Raw genomic sequence first — 22,376 nt, forward strand, 5'->3', positions numbered from 1 at the left:
CCTGTCCTCTACCGATCTCGATGTCCCTTCCTTTATGCCCTTCTTTAATCGTCCAGAGAGAAATGAGAAAGGGCAAGAGACGGGAATTAAATGAGAAGAGCAAGAGACAATAGAAAAGAAAGCGAAACGAAACAAAGCAGAACAGAAGGATCCTCAGACACACACACATAAAAGAAGTCGACGTGTTTTTCTCGTATATTCTATATAGTTCTATGCTGCGCTTCACATGGGTAATGGCAACTGTAGTTTCAGACGAGAGGGCCACGTTATTGCCCGAGACTACTTGGTGTAACCAAATTGTCCTTTTTTACCTGACGCTGCTTAAGTCAATGAGGTCATCTCATCTCGATCAGTTTCATCATATACTTTTGAGCCAACACTTGCGCAGCAAGAAAGAATTCCCCCCCAGCTCCCCTCAGTGCCCAAGTTTTCACTTTTTCTCTGCTTAATTTGGTCTAAAAAATTCTTCTCTGTTTAACCACTATTCTTTTTGTTCCAACCCTTTCGCAGCAAGAATGAATTCCCCCATCATGGGAAACAGAAGCAACACTGTCAGTACCCGAGAGAGAGAGAGAGAGAGAGTCCGAGTGCCCAATCGTGTTCCGAGACTTGGAACCCAAACAAAGATAGAAAGAAGGGGGTGGAACATGGCATTAAACAACGTTTGTCATTTGTGAAATTAGTAAGCGAGTGTTACAAAGCTATTAGATTAGTCAATGCTCCTTTCCTTAGAAAGCAATCACATGCTGCCTCTTGTCACTTAGAGTGAGCTGGGCTCCTCAGTCAATGCCTACGTTAGCTTGAATAAACTTCGGTAAGGGGTACTTTGACAACAGTCGTCTTCTGTCGCCACTTGTCATATGCTCTCTCTTTGCTCTTGTTATATGGTTTGCTCATGAGCCATGTTTTTTTCCACAGCAGCAATTGTAGTACTTTCCGTACTTTCCTTTCAGGTTAGGCTCTCTCTCATTTACATTCCCTTCAATTTCTCTCTGCAACAAATGTTCTTCCCCTCTCATGGGTAATGCATCATTGAAACCTGCTGGTTTTGAGTATATGTTGTGAAATCTGAATGCAGGGTGGTGCTTTCAGATTGGCTTGAATTGTGCTTTTGCTTTTGGATAATGGTGTTTCTGAAATTTAGTCTCTTTCAAATGCAGTAATATGCATTGAATTGGCAATTGCATGTGCTCCAGTCTTCCTAGTTGACTCTGTTTGCTCTGTGTTATGAGTTACTTACAGAAAGCAAAGGGTAAAACTTGTGATAAAGGTTTCCAGGAGTTCATTGGGTAAACGGTGAAAATATTGAATTTTTGAGCTTGAATGTGCAAAAAGGAAGCCAGGAAAATAGTAAACGCACTGTATTTTTTTCATATTCTGTATCGAAGCATCCAAATTCTAAAGTATTTTTCAACTATACTCCTTAGCAAAAGCAAAAATATTTTCTTTAATCTTTTTGTAACCTACCCCGACCCATTGTCTGATATAGTGTGTGTACTGGAACTGCAGTTGAAGCTTGGGACTTGACATTGATATTGTACCAGAGCCGAGGATCTTTCTATAGAGCATGGATACTAATATAGTGCTGCGCTTTGGAAATCTGGTTTCAAGGGATAATTTTTCTATGCTCTGGAAACAGGAAGATGTCTTTGTGAAATTTGATTTCAAGCTCAGAAGGTGGTATTTCTTCTTTTCCCATCTATCCGTAGAGTACAAGTTTGAAATCTCCTATGAGAACATTCGCAAGATTGAGCTATATTGTCCATGTGATCAACCAACAAAGTTTCTTCTCATTCAGGTTAGCTTGTGAAAATTATTTGTGCTCCATACAATATTCTCTAGTTTACATATAGGCATATGAAGCTAGTAATCTGGTTTTTCTCTTATATGCATAAGATGATATACTCTTTCTTACCTGCACTCTTGGCGCTATTGTAGTTATGAATTTCATCTATTCAATCACAAAATGTTTTTTCCGACCGTATAACGTCAATTAGAAGGTCATTTTCACATATATGAATTGCCACTGTTCCTCAGTGAACATTACATAAGTTCATCAGTAGGTCTAATGATGATTCTATACAAATTCTGAAAAAAGAAAAAATGAAACCCAGTATCAGAAAGTCTTTAGTTGGAAGCTGAAACCTTTAGCCCCTGTTAGTTTTGTTTTGGGTTGATATCATGTGTATATTTATTAGATACTCAAATAAAATGTTGTTTTCACATTTTGATGATCTCATTCTAGTTTGAAATTTCATGTCCAGGTCACCTATGCTCATCCCACGGAATTAATGGTTGTTGAGTCGAAATTGCTACTCTCTTTTTTTCACTTAATGATTTTGTAATGGACACTTATTCTGTAAATGGCATCTTTATTAGTGATGACTGCTTCGAGGGAGTCAGGCCTCTAGAAAGATGTTCAAGAACGAGAGAGAGAGAGAGAGAGAGAGAGATGGAAGGAAGGAGAGTATTAACACTTGTATACCAGAGTTGGCCTCAATCCCAACTCATGGCTACCACTTTATACTGCATCTGTAACAATACAATGCATAGGAAAGATTAAACACGACTGTGTTTAATCTCCTGAAATGAATATAAAACAACACCATCTGCTAATACAAGTGCAAAACGATACCGTACTCAATCAACTCATTAAAAGAAATGGCACCGTATGTAACTAATCACTACTGTCAATACAAGTGGAAGAACGACACCTTATTTAACCAATTCATTAAAGGAAAACGACACCGTATTAACAACTAACATAACTATCGATCCTTCTGCACAACACCTCCAATACAGCAACCTTCCCAATACAGCAACCTTCCATTATATTCCTTTCAACTTTCAAGCACATAACATACCCTCCTCCTTTAGAGAACCTTGCCCACAAGGTGAGGGAATTTTTCACGCAACTTCCAATAAGCTTCCCATGTAGCTTTCTCAATTGCAACTCCTTTCCATTGGACAAGAACCTCAACTAATGGCCTATTATTGACTTTCCTGGTTCTTCTTTGCAGAATACACTCAGGTTCTGGGGCTAATTCTCCATGAAAATTGATTGGTGGTAAAATGGACAGAGGGGAGATAAACTGGCCTAACTTCATTTTCAAACAAGAAACATGAAACACTGGATGCAAACTTGAAGTCTGAGGTAAATTCAACTTGTATGCTACCTGCCCAACCCTTTCCAGTATCTGAAATGGTCCATAGTACTTAGGAGATAATTTTAGATTCCTCCTAACCACCAAAGATTGTTGTTTATAGGGTTGTAACCTGAAAAACACCCACTCTCCCACCAGAAATTCTCTTTCATTTTTTGACTTATCAGCCTGATACTTCATCCTCTCTTGGGCAGCTTGCAAATTTAGCTTTGAAGTAGCCAATAGCTCTTCTCTTGTTCTAAGCACTTCTTCCACTGCTTGATTAGTAGATAACCCAGGAATATAAGATTGCAACTTGGTTGGAGCTCTTCCATAAACCACTTCATAAGGTGTTAACTCGGTAGATGTATGAATCGTGGTGTTATACCACCATTCAGCTAAAGTCAGCCAATCAAACCATGATCTGGGCTTGTCAGCTGCAAAGCATCTCAGGAAATGTTCAAGACATTTATTCGTTGCCTTAGTTTGGCCATCACTCTGAGGGTGATATGCAGGTGAATAGGAAAGGGTGGCACCTTGTAATCTGAACAAGTCTTTCCAAAAAGAACTAGTGAAAGTAGCTCCTCTATCTGAAACAATATTCTGGGGCGTACCACGTAATTTGAAAACATGGTCAAAAAATAATAAAGCCACTTTCTCTGCTGTAAAAGGGTGTTTAAGGGCCATAAAGTGGGAGTACTTTGACAACCTATCAACAACCACCATCACCATTGAGTATCCCTTAGAAATTGGCAACCCTTCCACAAAGTCCACTGATAAATCAGTCCAAATAGTCTGTGGCACTAATAAGGGCTGTAATAATCCAGCTGGGTGGATGTTTTCTACCTTATTTCTTTGACAAGTATCACACTCTCGAATGAAAGTCTTCACATCTTTTTTTAAACCAGGCCAATAAAAGTCATACCTTGCCCTTTGTAAGGATTTATGAAATCTTGAATGACCCGCAGATGGATTGGAGTGGACAAAATGTAGTAACTTCAGTTTTAATTGTTGACAATTAGGGACATAGATCTTGCCTTTTCTAAATAGCACTCCATGTTTCACAGTAAAAGAATTATGTGAAGTAACTCCATCTGTTAACAAGGACAGCTGTTGTTGAGTTACAGGATCTGAGGCATAAGCTTGTTTAGGTTCTTCCAACCAAAATGGTGTAGGATATGAAATGGCATAAACTGCGGCTTCATCTTCTTGACAATCCTTTTGAGACAAGGCATCAACCACCTTGTTCTCTACCCCTTTTTTGTATTCAATGGAAAACTCATAGCCCAACAACTTTGAGATCCATTTTTGTTGAGCTGTTGTACTTGCTTTCTGCTCCAACAAATATTTCAAGCTCAAATGATCAGTTCTTATTGTAAAAACAGATCCCAACAAGTAAGGTCTCCATTTTTTAACGGCTAAAACCAATGCTAACAGTTCTTTCTCATAGGTAGAGAGTGTTAAATTTTTTCCTTCTAAAGCTTGACTTAAAAAAGTTATTGGTCTATGATTCTGCATAAGCACATCACCCACCCCAACTCCACATGCATCACACTCAATGACAAACTTTTGAGTGAAGTCTGGTAAGGCTAACACAGGAGGAGTGACAACAGCTTCCTTTAATTCCTCAAAGGCCATAGAAGCTTCCACATTCCACAAAAAAGCATCATTTTTTAACAAGGAAGTCAGAGGGCTCGCAATCTTACCATAGTGTTGAATAAACTTTCTGTAATAACCAGTTAAACCCAAAAACCCTCTCAAAGCTTTAAGAGTTTTTGGAAATGGCCAGTTAACCATTGCCTCTAATTTCCTTGGGTCAGCCCTCACACCCTCCTTGGAAATCAGATGGCCCAAGTACTCAATTTCTAGGCATGCAAAATGACACTTAGACTTTTTTGCATATAACTCATTTTGCTTCAAAACTCCCAGAACAGTAGCTAAATGTGTCAAATGAGATTCTAGGTCTTTGCTGTATACTAGACTATCATCAAAGAATATAATTACAAATTTTCTCAAGAATGGTTTAAAAATATCATTCATGAGAGCTTGAAAACTTGAGGGAGCATTAGTAAGTCCAAAGGTCGTAACAAGGAACTCATAATGTCCCTCATGTGTTCTAAATGCAGTTTTGTGTATGTCTTGAGGCCTCATTCTTATCTGGTGGTAACCAGATCTAAGATCAAGCTTTGAAAAAATAGTTGAGCCAAATAATTCATCCAAGAGTTCATCAACTACTGGGATTGGATACTTATCTTTAATGGTGGCCTCATTAAGCATTCGATAGTCTATGCACATCCGCCAAGAACCATCTGCCTCTCTGACCAGTAACACAGGTGATGAGAATGGGGACTGACTTGGTCTAATAACTCCAGTTTTAAGTAAATCCGCTACTATGCTCTCAATTTCTGCCTTCTAAAAGTGTGGGTATATGTATGGTCTCAAGGATACTGGAATAGACTCATTCTTTAAGATAATTTGACGGTCTCGAGATCTATGGGGGGGAAGGCCTTTATGCTCCTCAAAAACCACTTGATAATTCTGTAACAACTGATCAATCTGGGGAGGTATAGTAGACTGCTTCTGAATAGGCTCCACAACCAGTAATTGGAGACAAAACCCTTTTGATCCCACTTTAGAAACAGTAGCTAACTCCCTGTTATCAACCAACTCAGCATTTGATGATGTCAGCCCTTTAAGAACCACAGTTCTTGTGCCATAAGAAAACTGCATTTGCAACTCAGCAAAATTCCAAAGTATGGGACCAAGTGATAGCAGGCATTGCACTCCCATAACCACATCACAGCCCCCCAAATTAAGAGTAAAGAAATCAGCAATAAAACTTGTACCTTGCATCTGTACTGCTACAGCAGTAGTTCTACCCAAACTTTCAACAACATCTCCATTTGCCACTCGAACCTGAATGGATTGATCCTTATTAACTGCCAAGGCACACTTCTTAGCCACTGTTGTATCCACAAAGTTATGGGTACTACCAGTGTCTATCAAAATGACCACCCTTTTATTATTAATTTGCCCCACAATCCTCATTTTTTTAGGATTTGGAGTTCCTCCAATTGCTTGCAAAGAAATTGACGCAATATCACCCTGCTGCATTTCTTCTTCAACAAACTCCACTTTAGCTTGATCTTCAACAGTTTCATCACCAAGAATATCCATTCCCTCCAACAAATAGATCTTTGGCTTAATACACTTGTGGCCTTGATGCCACTTATCTTCACAAAAATAGCAAAGACCTTTCTTTCTTCTTTCTTGCATCTGTGCTTCAGAAATTTTCTGATAAGGCAGCTTATTATTAGACAACACCTTAGGTGTTCCTTATATTGACCCCCTGCAGAATGACCACCAAGATCATTACTAGTGCCCTTCCAAGATCTCCTAGTGGCCCACACATATTGTTCTTGAATCTTGGCTAAGCCAAAGGCATCATTTAAAGTTGTTGGATTAAGCATCCTCACTAGTAGCCGTACTTCATCCTTTAGGCCACTAAAAAAACAATAAGCTTGTTTTTGTCAGAAACCCCTTTAATTCTATTTGAAAGTAACTCAAACTCTACCTTGTAAGCAGTAACAAAATTAACTTGTTTTAAACGTGTTAATGCCTCCATTGGATCATCATAAGCTGATAATCCAAACCTCACTTGAACAGCTTGTATAAATTCTTCCCAAGAATGAAAAGTGCCAGCTTCACTAGCATCTTGAAACCAAACAAGAGCTTCTTCCTCCATGTGAAATGAAGCCAAAACAATTCTATCCAGGAGGAACTTGATGATACAAAAAATACTAGTTTGCTCTATATATCCATGCTGCAGGATTCTTGCCAAAAAATCTTGGAAAGTCAAGCATAATCCCTTTACCAACAGATCTGTCACCCATGTCACGAGTGTGCCCTTCTTCATTATCACCTTCTCTGCCTCCCCGATGACTGTCTTGATTAGCCCTTGCATTCTGTCCATGCCCTTCAGAATTGTTGCAAGAAATTCTTGAAATCTGCAGCATAAGATCCGAGAACCTTTTCTCTTGATTTTCCCTTTCCACTCTTGCTGCTTCTTACTATTGACATAGAATGGAAATTGTATCTTCTAATTGCTTTTGTTGTCTTTCTTGTTACTGTCTGACTTGATTAACTGTATCCACAATCTGAGCATACAATCTGGTACCTTCTACCATTAGTACTGACTGCTGATACCAATTGTAATGGACCCTTATTCTGTAAATGGCTTCTTTATTAGTGATGACTGCTTCGAGGGAGTCAAGCCTCCATAAAGATGTTCAAGAACAAGAGAGAGAGAGAGAGAGAGAGAGAGAGAGAGAGATAGAAGGAAGGAGAGTATTAACACTTGAATACCAGAGTTGGCCTCAATCCCAACTCATGGCTACCTCTTTATACTGCATCTGTAACAATACAATGCATAGGAGAGATTAAACACGACTGTGTTTAATCTCCCAAAATGATTATAAAACGACACTGTCTGCTAACTAACATAACTGCTAATACAAGTGCAAAACGATACCGTACTCAATCAACTCATTAAAAGAAACGACACCGTATGTAACTAATCACTAGTGTCAATACAAGTGGAAGAACGACACCTTATGTAACCAATTCATTAAAGGAAAACGACACCGTATTAACAACTAACATAAATGTCCATCCTTCTGCACAACACCTCCAATACAACAACCTTCCCAATACAGCAACTTTCCATTGTATTCCTTTCAACTTTCAAGCACATAACAGATTTCTTGTTTATATTGCTAGCTACTCGGTTCTCCAAGGATTTCTGAGAAAGCTATATCTACTGGACATCATAATGAGTGGGTTCGAGAAGTTGATTTCACTCCATTCTGTTGCATTGGCCAATCTTATGCTCTATGTTTGGAGCTTCCAAATAGGCTTTGGCTTCCGAAATTCCACGTTGATTTTGTCCACTATAAAGAAAATGAAGAACGACTCGGATTGATGGAAGGGTCTCCTTTCTCTTGCAGTTCTGGTCTTGTGCCCATTGTGAATCCACCCATAGGCTTTGACCTGCCATATTAATCTTGTTTAAGATCTACTCCTTAATTCAGCATGGATGTGTTCCTGGGCCAACAATTGATGATGATTTTTATCGGTTAGTCGATCTTAAGAGTACCAAAATTGAGTACATAGAAAGTGCCCTAGACAAGCTGTTTCATTTAGGAGACTGCTGCTATGAACCTGTGAGATTGCTCAAGGAGCAGTTTAAAGGATATGCCACATCTACGCTACTTCCTAGAGATCCTGTTATTTCTTTATGCGATGGGCTGGTGTATGTACACGGGGTTAAAGTTACTCCATCTAAAGTATACTTCTGTGGTCTAGAGGTGAATCTCTCCAAGAGAGTCTTGCGCAATTATCCTGATGATTTTGACAATTTCCTGTGTGTTTCTTTTGTCGATGAGTGTAACGCTCAGGCTCTAAGCCCATTTCTAGTTGAAGCTCAGCCAGATTTCACGAAGCCCGGCCCACGACTGATAATCACTTGGAAGGAGGCGCGAACAACGTTGTTTGGTGAGTGTTTATTTCCCCTTTTCTGTTGCACTATTTTTCTTCTTCGTGGGTTCTCCTTTGCGCTGCAGTTTCCGCAAATCTTCTCCATTCCATGTGCCTCTTCCCACGTTCTACGGTTATTTTCAGTTTCTCACACGGAATCTTCCCTTACCACTTTAGAACTACTCAAACTCCCCCTTTGCACATATTTTTTTATTCATCCTTGGCTGGTGCTAGTTTTTCTCCGTGAGTCATCAAAATCGCATCACCGTTGGTTGGCTTCCACAACGCATCTTCGTGGGTCTCGAAACCTTAGTGTCGTCGTCGAATTCTCCGTGGAGTTTTCTTTTCGGTAACCATCCCTCCCATTCACTAGTTTCACATTTAATTTTTTTTACTTCGACCCCATGCTTTTGCACACACGTAGACCCTCTCTTTTACTTTGTGTTGCTTTGATTTGTTTTCACACACACACACCCACTCTGTTTTAGTTGCCGTGCACACACTCAAACCCTTCATCCTTCCTTACGCAGACCACCGTCTATTTTTCCACTAGAGATTCCAGTGAATTTTTGGGCTTAATCTACTATGGGTTGCACCCATTCGAAGTGGTTCGAAGTTTTGTGACTCTTTTAGGTAAGCTGGTCCCGAAGCTTTTGGTAGTTCTTGAATATTATGGTTGGATTGTGAAATGTAGTAGTGTTACTGATATGATTGTGGTGTTGATCAGAATTTACACTACTGCAGTAAAATTTTGACAATTTGTTACCTATGTACATTTATGTTGTTTCGGTATTTTATCTGTTGGATTGTGGTTGATTATGATGAAAGTCTTGAAGTTGAGGAGTATGATTGTTTTGGATGGCATTGTGAGACTATTTTGGGCTAGTAATTGGAACTGTTTAGTGTAAATTTTTGGGTTATTTTTAGGCTGGTCTGGTTGGGTTAAGTGGCTGTTGAGTGGAAATTACTTGGTGGTGCTAGAGTGAAAATATGGACGGTTTGAAGTGGGCTGTCCGGATTTACTTTGTGGAGAATTTTAGACTAAAAGGGGCCGATTTAAGTTTTATAAATTGAGCTTAATGGTATACCTGCTTGGATTATTAATCATGTGGTATACATTTATTGTTTTAGGTTGTGATACGGTTAAAGGACAGATCAAAAGCATATTTTGTACACAGAAGTCAGGTAAGCGGGGTTCATAGACTAGTTTTGCATAAAAGAAATAAAATGAGGTTGACTTGAAAATAAGTATGTTTGTTTTGAAAAGAAATCTGAAAACGACCTTAGATGTTTATTCTGCATATGCATAAATTATATATAAGAGAAAATATTTGTTGTCATGATTAGTGTAGACATGAACTAATTTTGTACATTTTATTTCTGAACTATGCAAAAGAGTGAATATGAAAATCTAAAAGTTTTGTTATGAATAAATGAAACTATTTCGATTCTGTTTATTTCGAACATGTGAAATGATTTGAAGCTATTCAGTACTTTGTTTTGATATGATGTGTCATCTGAAAACTTTGGCATGAAGTTCTGATTCTGTATATGAGTGTGATCTGATTTCCGATGATGTTTCGTACTGTTTCTGTTACGGCCCAGCCACAGGTATAATGGTGGTTTATAACCCTACCACGGGGGTGAAACATGGAATAGGCCCAACCACGGGTATAATGGTGGTTTATAACCCTACCACGGGGGTGAAACATGGTATATGGCCCAGCCACGGGTATAATGGTCGTTTATAACCCTACCACGGGGGTTAAACATGGTATTAGTCCCGATGTGATGCTATGAGATGATATAAATATAATGTTTCAATTTGGATATACCAATGGATTTTCTTTTTGGGGAATAAGGTTGTCTTTTTAGAAATTTCACTCTGATGTTTTTGCACCAACTTTTTGGTTTATGCACTTCGAAAGTAAAATAAGTTGTTTCTACGTTCTGAAAGACAATGTTTTGTTTAGTATGTCAACGTTATAAATGCTCGTGTTTACGTGCTAGTATTTGCTCTCTGCTTGCTGAGTTGGTGATAACTCACCCCTTACTCTTCATAATATTTTCAGATGACATTGATGGTTCAGCTGGGGATCAATATTAGAGTCTGTGGGCAAGATTAGCTGTGAATAGTTTGGGTATCTCGCAATATTAGTACAGCTGTTGGATATTATTTGTTTATTGTTGATTTTTAATGGATTTAGACAGTTTATGGGACTTATGTCAATTTTTATTTTATTCTAGTTGGTTATTTGAGACGTGAAGAAAAAATTATATTTTATTTGGATTGTGTTATTGAGGATTTGATAAGTGAATATGAATGATTTATTAAATTGAAGTGTTTACGATGTTTTGAAGATTTGGAAGGATATATTCTTGGTTTAGGAAATATATTGGTATTGTTGGAGTTGATATTCAGGTTATGTGAGTTAACTCTCCGGACCCTCAGGGTCGGGGCGTTACAATGAGGACTTTGATAAAGTGTCCTCAATTGCTTTATCTCCACGTCCATCATCTGCAAATGAGGATAAGTGAACTAGAGTTTATGAGAGAATAATATCCACTGTAAGGAATGGCATAGTTATTGGAGATAGGAAGTTCGAGTTTCTTGCCTTTTCATCTAGTTAGGTACAAGATAATTCTATTTGGATGCTTGCTTCAAGAACAGGCCTAACTGCAGTAGATATCAAAGAATCGATGGGTGATTTTCAAGATATAAGGAATGTGGCAATATATGGTGCCACACTGGGCTAGTCTTTTGGCTCTTCTACAGAAACTGTCAGCGTTGGCATAGATGAAATTGAAGTTCTTCCTAACGTAGAAGTTAAGAAGGGAGAAGCCATGTATTGTTTCTCAAATGGCATAGGGAAGATATCTCAAGAGTTGGCTTGCAAAGTGGCAACAAAGTTAGGCAGCTATTCTGTTCCATCAGCGTTTCAGATTCAATATAGTGGGTACACTGGTGCTGCGGCTGTTGATCCGACATTGTTGGTGAAGTTGTCATTGAGAAAGAGCATGTTAAGATACAAACATTTGACACAAAACTCGATGTTCTGGCATGGAGTAAGTTTCAACCTTGTTTTCTGAATCGCCATATAAATACTCTTTTGTCTAACCTTGGAGTGAAGGATCAAGTTTTTCTAAAAAGGCAAAGGGAGGCTATAGATCATTTGAATGCCATGTTAACAGATCCATTGAGAGCGCAAGAGGCACTGGAGATGATGTTCGCAGAAGAAATTACAAAAGTTTTGAAGGAAATGCTTGTATGTGACTACAAGCCAGATGTGGAACCATTTCTTTCAATGGTGCTCCGAACATTCCATGCATCTAAGTCGATGGACATAAGGTTTGGAACAAGGATATTTGTTCCAAATGGAAGAGTTATGATTGGATGCCTAGATGAAACCAGGACATTGGAATACGGTCAAGTATTTTTGCACGTTTCTCGCTTTAGTAAAGAGCTCTGTAACCAGTCATCCGTTATGTTTAGTGTTAGCAGTTCAAACCCAAATAACATCGTTTTTGAAGGTGAGGTGATTGTTGTTAGAAACCCATGTCTACACCCAGGAGATGTACGAGTACTTAAAGTTGTTAATGTGCCTACTCTACATCACATTGTGGATTGTGTTGTTTTCCCACAAAAGGGAAAAAGGTAAGATTCTAATATCCCATTGTAGCTTCTTCTAAAACATGACTACCTATTTGTGCTCTTATGTAATCAATAGATAAAGAACAAAATCTATTTTTCTCGAGTAGAAACTACACATATAAAGTTAACTACCCTAAAAGATAAATTGTCTATTTACATTAACATGTATATTATTGTAATGACCCGATCCCATCTTTTTAGGGATAAATTATGGATATTTTTTTTAAGCTCAATAAATGAGTTAAAGCCATAAGAGAATTATCAGAGAATTATTATTTTTTTATTTAAACCTAGAGTTAAGGCTATTTAAAAAAAAAAAACTCCAAATGCCTTAGTGTCACTACAAGAAATCAAACCTTTTCCAACGATTTTAAAATCGTCACAAAAAAATCGCCGCAAATAGAGGTTATTTCCAGCGATTTTCAAGTCGCCGCTTAATTTTCAGTACGAAGTTGGGAAATCATGGAGGAAAAATGTACAATTCACTTTTGCAGCGACATTTGTACCTTTTACGATGATTTTTTTCGTTGCAACAATATATTATTAACTGTAGCGGTATTAAATTTCCGTCGATTAAAGAAAATTACCGCAATATATACTATTTACGGCTAACATTGTCGCTATAAAAACACGTGCCCATTTAAACTTATTAGCGGCAAGTCAAAAGCGCCGGAAAAGCTCATAAAATTTAAAACCCCCGCATTAGGTTTTCCCCTCATTTCGTTCCCTCCAGCTGTCTCTCCCCTTTCCCCCTTTCTCTCCCCAGTCCCTCTTCTCCCTCAAGCCTCCGCCACGCACAGCCTATCGCCAATGGCCCCAGCACACCACCGAGACCTCACCTCGACAACCACCCCCTCCTTCTCCCCCAGCCCCACGCCAATCTCTTTCTAGCCTCACCCCTCTCTCTCTCTCTCTCAAATTTTTTCTATATCGCCGTCGCTGGGGGCGCCGTTTGCCACCACCCACACCTCGACACCGTCGCCAGTCCTCCGTCGGAGCCCCTTCTCCTCTACGCCTAGCCAGTAGCCCGAGGCCCCGCCTCTCTCCCTTGCTCTGTTCGCAACCCACTGCCACCAAATGAGGAGGAAGCGTGGGGAGTAGGGCAGATGAGGCATCTGAGGCTGGCCAATATGATTGGGTATTGCTGTGATGGAGATGAGAGGTTGCTGGTTGCTGAGTACATGCCTAATGATACTCTTGCGGAGCATTTGTTTCACTATATGTACGGTTTCTAGCATGGGTTCTTTTTTTTATTCTTGACTTATTGTTTTAGCTATGGCCTGTGTATCCAAGAAGAAATTCTTATTAGTTCTTAGGTTGCTCTGATTCAGATGGCCTCTTAAGCTTATCCTTTGTGTTTTAAGATTTTCTTTGAATCTTAAAACTCTTTTGTGAGCTTTCCATATTTGATTGGCTTCAATATTTTTTTCTATTCGGTTAATGGGATTGTTTGCTGTGGAACTTGGATAGTTTTTATGACATTGATAAGTCTAGTGTACCAGTTTCATGTTTATGAGTTCCACAAGTAGTAAACTCAGATGGCCATGGGTACATAGGAAATTGTTGTCCACAGAATTCTGAGAGATGATTAACTGGTGAACCTTTTCCGAATTCACCATTTTTAGTGCAACTTTTTGCTATTCTCTATTAATCCTTTATCATTGAGTTGAATGAGCTTTATCATTGGGTTCCTTTGGTAGATTCAAACCTTGTTTATGCTTTTCAAATGTGTGTGCATTATTTGCCATGCTTTTATTCATGACCTTAGACATTTATATCCATTGCTTCAAGAAGTATATTTCAAGCCTTAAACCTGCTAAAGCGGGAAAAATAGGGCCTCTCATTGATGAATTATTTGTTATTTGGCTTGGTTGCTTACACATCATTTTTTACAACTCAGATATTTTACTTGCTTGGTGACACTTGCTATTAGTTTTTATATCATTTGTAAGTTTGGTTTTGTGCTTCCCACTTGTGCAATTGCTTTTTTGAGTACGAACATACAATTTGGATGTGTATAATATTTTTGTGGATTCTGTTTTTGGTTGCTTAGAGCTGGTTTTGTTTGAAATTTGAGTTCACTTGGTACTTCTCATGTCACCTCTTGAGGTTGAGATGGAGGGATGGAATAAAGGAAGAGAAAATGAAAAATAAGTGGTTGAAATGTTCAGAGAACAAAGAATACTAAAATCTGATTTATTGCTGAATTATTTCCTCTGCTGTAGGCGACATTTATTTTCTGCTTTGCTTCTATTTGGGCTCAATTATCTAGCTACTGACCAACTTTAATCATGAGCATATGAGGGGATTCAATGGTGGAGTCTTATGTAAGAAAAAATGAAGAAATTATGAAGAGACCGTAAACAAACAGTAAGAGAATTCACAATAGATTCTAATACTGAGTTGTGTAGATCTTTCTGTTTTCTTACTATTAGGAATACCAAATGACCTTAAAATCTCGATATGTGACATTAGAAAAACCTTCATAGAAACCACGAAAACTATAGTGAAGTCTATAGAAAAAGGAGGAAGCACGAAGATTAGAGAAACAACTTAAACTTGTTCAAGTTTGAGGTGAAAAAAAAAAACTGTCATCTATTATTACTATGTTTCTGGTTTGATTTAGTTGCTACAAATCAATCCCATTAATGGCTTGGTGCTTTTATGGAGTTATAGAATCATTTGGAATTACTTGTCTTAGTTTGACACATAATGTAACAAGTTAACTTCTGACTTCATAAAGTTTCATGCTCAAAATTTTGAATAAAATGGATTTGTCTCTTCACTTACTAGGATTGTGTAGAAGTGTGAATACAAAGATTTTATATGATCTTAATTATTCGGCTATTAGTTCTGCCTATTTGTGGTTATGCAATGTGATTGTTGGCAACACAAGAAAATAAAATCTACAAAAAGTTAACTAAGTTACATTAATTTTGTTGTTAATTGGCAAATTTTATTTGGCATTCTTGTGATACCCTTCAATCCTTGGAGGGTGCTCCCTGCAAATGTGTTTTTTTAGAGTACTTTGTTGTTAAGTTCAATGATCTTGCTCAACTCTGTTTTTTCCCTTTAACAAGTCTGAGATTAGTTTTGGTGCAGTTCTTAGTGTAGTTACTATAGACTTTGGATTTTTTTTTTTCAGTATGTAAAAAGAATATTAGTGCAATCCATAGTGTAAGGTAAAATTGTGAAGCCTGCAAAACTTGGATGTGTATAATATTTTTTCCTGTATTCTGTTTTGTGAATTTTTTATTTTTTTTATTTTCTAAAACTCCTTTTCCGGCGAGTAAACTTAGATGTGTAATAAGTTTTTTATGGATGTGTAATTTGGATGTGTAATACGTTTTTTTATGTATTCTGGTTTTGTGCTTCCCACTTTTTTATGTATTCTGGTAGTATACATTTCTAACGTCATGTTTCTCATGTACCTCTCACATTTCCATTTTTAATAGAAATTTATTGGTTTCTCATGTACCTCTCCCAAACTAAAATTTTGTTGTATTGCAAGAAAGTGTTGATTTTGTGACTCTTTTTGGACGCAGATACTTTTTAAAGACCATTAACTGGTCTCTAATGATGTCATTGTTCACTGTGAGTATGAAATATGCTTCCCTGCTTTAGAGTTTCAATGTTGTAACATTTCAGAGTATTTGGATTGGAATTCCTTGACCTTTTGTTAAAACTAAATATCTTTGTTCTACTATTTCTAGAACTCTCTGATTATTATCCTTTTCTTCAATGTAAACGATAAATGATTTTAGTGACTATTTGTATCTTGAGGATAAAATTCCACTGATTCTGTTATTTGTTAAGTGGGGGGCAATATTTTTCTAAGAAATAGAACTTCTTTCTTGCATTTAATGCTAATGTTCCATTTAGAACATGTATCATAGGGCACTTGTGATCACTTTGATATGCAACACTAACTACATACACATGAGCTTCGTACTCATTGGAATCACACTATATATAGTGATTACTTAAGGAAAAAAAGACACTTTCAAAATTGGTTGTGAGGATGAGTAAATAATAAATAGGTAGCGAGCTTTTATCATTTTCCAGCACAATCTCTCATTTCATTGATATGTATATATATATATCTGTGTGTGTATGTAGTATTAAAACAACAGTCAATGTGAGGGATTGCTGCACTATTTAGGTGAATTAATTATATATTACAGTTATATATACATATATTATATATGTGTAACTATATATAATGCAGCATTCCCTCACATATATGTGAGGGGTTGCTGCACTATTTAGGTGAACTATATCTAAGCTATACTTCATATAAACTAAATGGGTATAGTTCATCTCTGTTTTTGTGCATTTTCTTTTTCTTTTTTGGAAAACCTTCCGGAGAGTAAATTCGCCGGAAAATGGCAGGGACTACATAATAACAACGATAATTTATAACCGCTAGAAAAAATAATGAGTCTTTTGCAGCGATTTTACAAACAATTGTGACAATATATATTGCTACAAATAGTTTTTCTCAACGATTTAATGACAAACGGAAAGGCCATTTCCATCGATTTTTGGGACAGTTAAGATGCACAAAAATATCCGAAAATAGTAGTTTTTTGCAACGATTTTTACCTATCGCTGAAATTGATAAAAATAGACACTTTAATTTCGACGAAAATGCAGCGAGTTAAAAATCGCCACAAATGCTCAAATGCAGCGATTAATAGGGGTGTTTGCAACGATTTTGACGCGCTAGAAAAAACCTGATTTCTTGTAGTGTGTTAGACTCCAAACACTGTTAGTGTTTTAGATTTCTCTTCATAATACAACCCCTAACTAATTTTCCTCCTTGAATTTCAAGCCATGCACGTCTCTCTCCGTTAGTCACACATGCACATTCACGTCTCTTTTTATGCAGGGTTTTCTCTTGGGTTCTCAATCATATATATATATATGGTACACTCACAAAAAATGCAAGCCGCACTCCCCAAGTCCTCCACCGTGCGTCTTCCATTCACGCAAACCACTGCATGCACAGCTTCATCGCATCCATTTGCTCCGCATGCACGTCTAGTCATCTCACTAATTGCACGTCTCTTCCCTAGGTTTTATTTTGGATGTTCTCTATCACCTATATATATATATGTATATACAGTTTGATCTCCTCAATGCCTCACCACCTTAAGGTAGTTCCATTCCAAGCCGCAGACCGAGAACCTTTTCGAGCCGCTGCCCAGCCCACACCCCGTAAGCCACGAGCACACAGCCTTCCTCCACCGTGAGCCTCTTCCTCCAAGCCGTTCCTCCCGTTGCCTTCCACCTCGGCACCAGAGAAGCCACACAACCCGCGAGTCCGTCACCGAGAGAGTCTCGATTCTATCCACCTCCAAACACACAACCAACACTTACCGTATAGCAAACACGAGACCACCGCACAACCACACATACGACAGTACACCAAGAACCACCAGCTTTCCCACACGCAGCAACCATAGCTCTTCCTCTCCAACATCGAAAGCAGCCCAAACACAGTAGCCACCATTATCATCTTCCATGGAAAGTGGAAACTGGAGCTTCTCTATTTTGAAGCCATCGAGATAGAGCATCCTCACCCAAATTGAGAGCCATGTTTTGCCACAGTTAGGCCGCGACGCCACCATCAGCAGCAACAAATGATGCTGAAGATCAAGCCTCCACCGCCCAGTGACGCCCAGCACCACTGCCCGAAGCCCCCATGCACGCTACGTGGTGTGTAAACTCTCTCCATTCTCTCTCTCGGCGTCCCACTACCCTGCCCAAAGGAACCCAGTCACGCAGCCTTGACTCCCAACCCCGGTGTCATGCAGCTCCTCCCCTCGGTGAGTTTCATCCCTTGTAAATACAAGCCTCTCTCCCACTCTCCCAATACCCTCTATTTCTCTACAAATTATAAGATGTGTTTTAGGTTTCAGTAGGTTAATTGATACAGTTACAAAAATGCCCCTTTTCATTATTTTTCCCAAAATGCCCATGCCCAGTATGTTGTTTTTCCAAAAATACCCATGCCTATTTAGGATTAAAAGATGAGAATATTTTAGTGTTAGGAAGAATCTAGGTTTAGGAAATATAGACTATTTTAGTAGTTTAGGTTTTGAATAAAGGCACAAGTTTAATTAGAAATTTATGAAAATTGTGTGTTTATTTTTTATAGGCAGTCGACTACGCACTGAAAATAGTGGATTAGCGTTGCAAGATAAGTAGCATGATCATACCCTTACACTTATGTACAGTAAACTGCTTGTCTTTTATAAAAATATTATGCATGTATGCCCTTCATTGGAAGCCCCTTTTTACGTACCTAAATCATGATTTTATGTGAAGATTTATGTATTAAAGTAATATCTGAAAGTCATGATTTTATGTGAAGGTTTATGAATATTGATGATCTTATGTGATAATTTATGCATTAAAATAATTATGGAAAGTCATGCATGATTTTATGCAAGGGTTATGCATAAAATTATTTATGAAAAGTCATGATTTTATGTGAGGGTTATGCATAAAATTATTTATGAAAAGTTATGAATTTATGTGAGGAAACATATATCACAACATTTATAAAAAAATACGATTTCATTTGAAATCTATGATATGATATGACAAGTATGTATGTGATTTCTTTTGAGATCTATGAAATGACAAGTATGTAAGTATGATTATGATAGGATATGTAATGGTCTATGTTATGATATGAAGACGGTACCTATGTTATGGGCATATTGATTACCAGGTCATGCATGCTGGTAGTGCATCAGGTATGTCTTCCTTATGTATAGATTCCACAACCCATGGCTATAGGCGGAATCAGAATCTACTTAGATTCGCTAACCCTAACTCATGGGGGTCAACAGTGAGTAATGGCCTATGATAAGTGAGAGATAAGTTCATGTTCATGTTAATTACATATGTATTTGTGAGTATACACGTTTTTCAAGAAACCTTATGTTTATTATGTTTACTATATGATGTGTTGCTTATTAAGTATTCGACTCATTTTTGTATATTTTTATGTTTTAAACCACCCAAGTGATGACATTTATGAGGATGAGACTGCAGGACAGGACTTGACCCCGGGAGGCGAGGCAGAGGCTTGGACAAATTATGCAATGATTAGTTTTATGGTTTAAGGTTTAAATAAATTATTTTGATAAGCACATGAGTCTTTCATATTTTTTTTTAAAATAAGTGCTTCCACAGACTTTATTTTGGATTTTCAGTATTTATTGAAGTTTGTCTTATTTATGGAAATCTTTCGCATCTGGCGCTTTGTTAAAAAGAAAAGCTTTTAAGTTTAAGTTTAGTAGTAGCGCACTGGCTCCCCGAAAATTCTAAAATGTCTTTTCGGGAAGCAGGGTGTTTCAAATATGCTATTTGTTTTTATATTGCATTGCTGTTTCTTCATCCACAATATTCAAAAGTCATATGCAACATTATTTTGGTATACTCTTTACTGACCTTATTTGAGTAATTGTGTTTAGACCTCATCCAAATGAATGTTCGGGAAGCAGTTTGCATGGAGATAAGTACTTTGTCTGTTGGGACCATGATCTAATTCCTCCTCTGCAAACTCAACCAGCAGAATATTTTGCAGCACCAACTCTGCAATTGGATCATGATGGTTCAATAGAGGTATTTATTAGTACATTTTAATTTGAAAAAGTAACAACAGAACAAGTGCTAGAATTTGATATTTCAAGTTTGTCACTGCAAGTAATTATCCTATTAACTGCAATATGAATGGAATGATATATGTGTATGTGTTTGTATATATATATTAGCTATCATTGATAATTTTCTTCACATCCGCTTACAGTTGAGAGAATACATCGTGCTGCAATCATCTAGCATCTAGCCTTCATTACGTTGGATTTTACCTTTTTTCAACAACAATTAAGCATTTAGGTTATATATAGTTGCCTCTATACTTGCACATCCAATGAGCATATAGAAGGATTTGGGGATCTAAGAAGCTGTTTCCAAATGCACATCTATACATAAAAATATGTTTAGAAAAAATTTAGAAATCTTTTCTGTCTTTGTAAATATTTAACAAACATGCATTGCAGCTGAATCTTCATGTGAAGTAAAAAACGTTAAGTAGGATCGAATGAAAGGCTCGACCTCTCACATTTCCATGTCCTTTGCAACAACTTTCTTCTACAGCTAACATATGAAAGCCTGTTATTTTTGTCCTACAGGAATTAGAGGAGTGTTTCATCAACAACATAGTCAATGAAAATTTAGGAGTCATCCAAAATGCCCACACTGTCTTTTCAGATAGGGAGCCTTGCAGTGCAATGAACCATAAATGTTTGGAACTTGCTGAGCTATACTCAATTGCAATTGACTTCCCGAAAACTGGTGTTGCAGCTGAAATACCTCCTCATCTACGTGCCCATGAGTATCCCGATTTCATGGAAAAGCCTAAAAAATGGACCTACAGATCAAGATCTGTTATAGGAAAGCTTTTTCGCGAAGTGAAATACATTGCATTGCGCACGAGTCCTATGAAGCCCTTTACTTTGGAAACAACAAACCAATATTATGACTCTGACATGGAAGTAGACGACTTTCAGGACTATCTCAGTGATGCTTTGAAATACAAAAGTGACTATGATTACAAGTTGGGGAATTTGATGGACTATTATGGGATCAAAACTGAAGCTGAAATACTTAGTGGCAACATTTTGAAAATGCCAAAACGTCTTGATAGGAAGGGAATTAGAGATGCAATTAAATATGCTATGTATTCCTTAAGAATGGAAGCTCAGACTTGGTTCGATGAGGGAGATGATTCTCACACTTATAATGCAAAAGCAAAGGCATTAGTGTGGTATCATGTCACATATCATCATACTTACTGGGGTCGTTACAATGAAGGAATGGATAGGGCTTATTTCCTTAGTTTTCCATGGTGTGTCTATGACAAGCTTCTGCAAATCAAGAAGGATAAAGGGAGCATAAACTCTTCACTTCTTTCATCGCCAGACCATCAACTCAGTCAGCTTATCTGAATATGAAAGCAATGTGATATTACTACCATTTTACCTTTGATTAGTAATGTTACTGGTATTTGCTTGTAAATGCTCTAGGCAGATTTTTGTGGCTGGAAATATGTTGTAATTCCTATCTTACTTAAACAGGTCTCCGGGTATGTATTTTGTCATTAATTCTACAATGTATATATATTGTTGGCGACCTTTATGAGAAAACAAAGCTAGTTTCCGCATGCAAGTGAACAACAACTCCTGCAAAATAGTTAAAACTTTTGAATGTCCCTAAAAGTTCATATTTATAAAGTACTTCGTCTTTAGTTTATAAAAGTAAAACAAGATTCCATCCATCCCTACTCCTGCTTGGCCAATGCTTGAAACAACTGATAAAGTAGAATTCATCCTTAATTTTGAAAGAGATGTATCCAATGCTTTAAAAGATGTCATTGTTATGGTCCCGCCAGTTGTAATTCGTATTATTCCAGTGTAAATGCAAAAGAAAGAAAGAGATTTAAGAAACAAAATGAGAAAGAAGAGGAAGAAATTTCTAATTTTTGAGAAATCGGTACCTCCAAACAAGAATCATGTATTTACTTGTGGTAGTAATCAATACAATTCAGTCTCTCTTTTTATACAACTCTCCAGTTTCCATTAATCTCATTACAATGGAAAAGGGTATTTCTATAATACCCATATTAAGTAAACATGGCACCTACTCTCCCTTAAAAGCATTCACAATGGTTCCTTTATCTTATCCTTTAAAACACATCATCAAATTTCACTCTCTATTTTACATACCGACTTTTAGAGCATTAACATTGGATTATGCAAATGCAAATATAAAATTTGCATAATGTGACAGGATTTTACATTTGGCTATTCCACTCAAAACTAATTCCACATTGGATTATCTATCTATTAGCCAAAATAATAAAAACATATTATTAATTTATTATTTTTATTATTTTTTTACCTAATTTATTTTTATCATATTTTGCAATTCTACAATTCATATCTTAACTAATAATCAAATTATAATAT

The 22,376-nt window shown here is 37.3% G+C and overlaps 1 pseudogene; it reads left to right on the top strand.

Moving 5' to 3' along the window:
• The first annotated feature begins 582 nt into the window (after window positions 1-582).
• LOC121258278 lies at window positions 583-21,514 on the top strand (annotated as a pseudogene).
• The last annotated feature ends 862 nt before the right edge of the window (window positions 21,515-22,376 follow it).

Source organism: Juglans microcarpa x Juglans regia, chromosome 3S (genome assembly GCF_004785595.1).
Source record: "Juglans microcarpa x Juglans regia isolate MS1-56 chromosome 3S, Jm3101_v1.0, whole genome shotgun sequence".
NCBI lineage: Eukaryota > Viridiplantae > Streptophyta > Magnoliopsida > Fagales > Juglandaceae > Juglans > Juglans microcarpa x Juglans regia.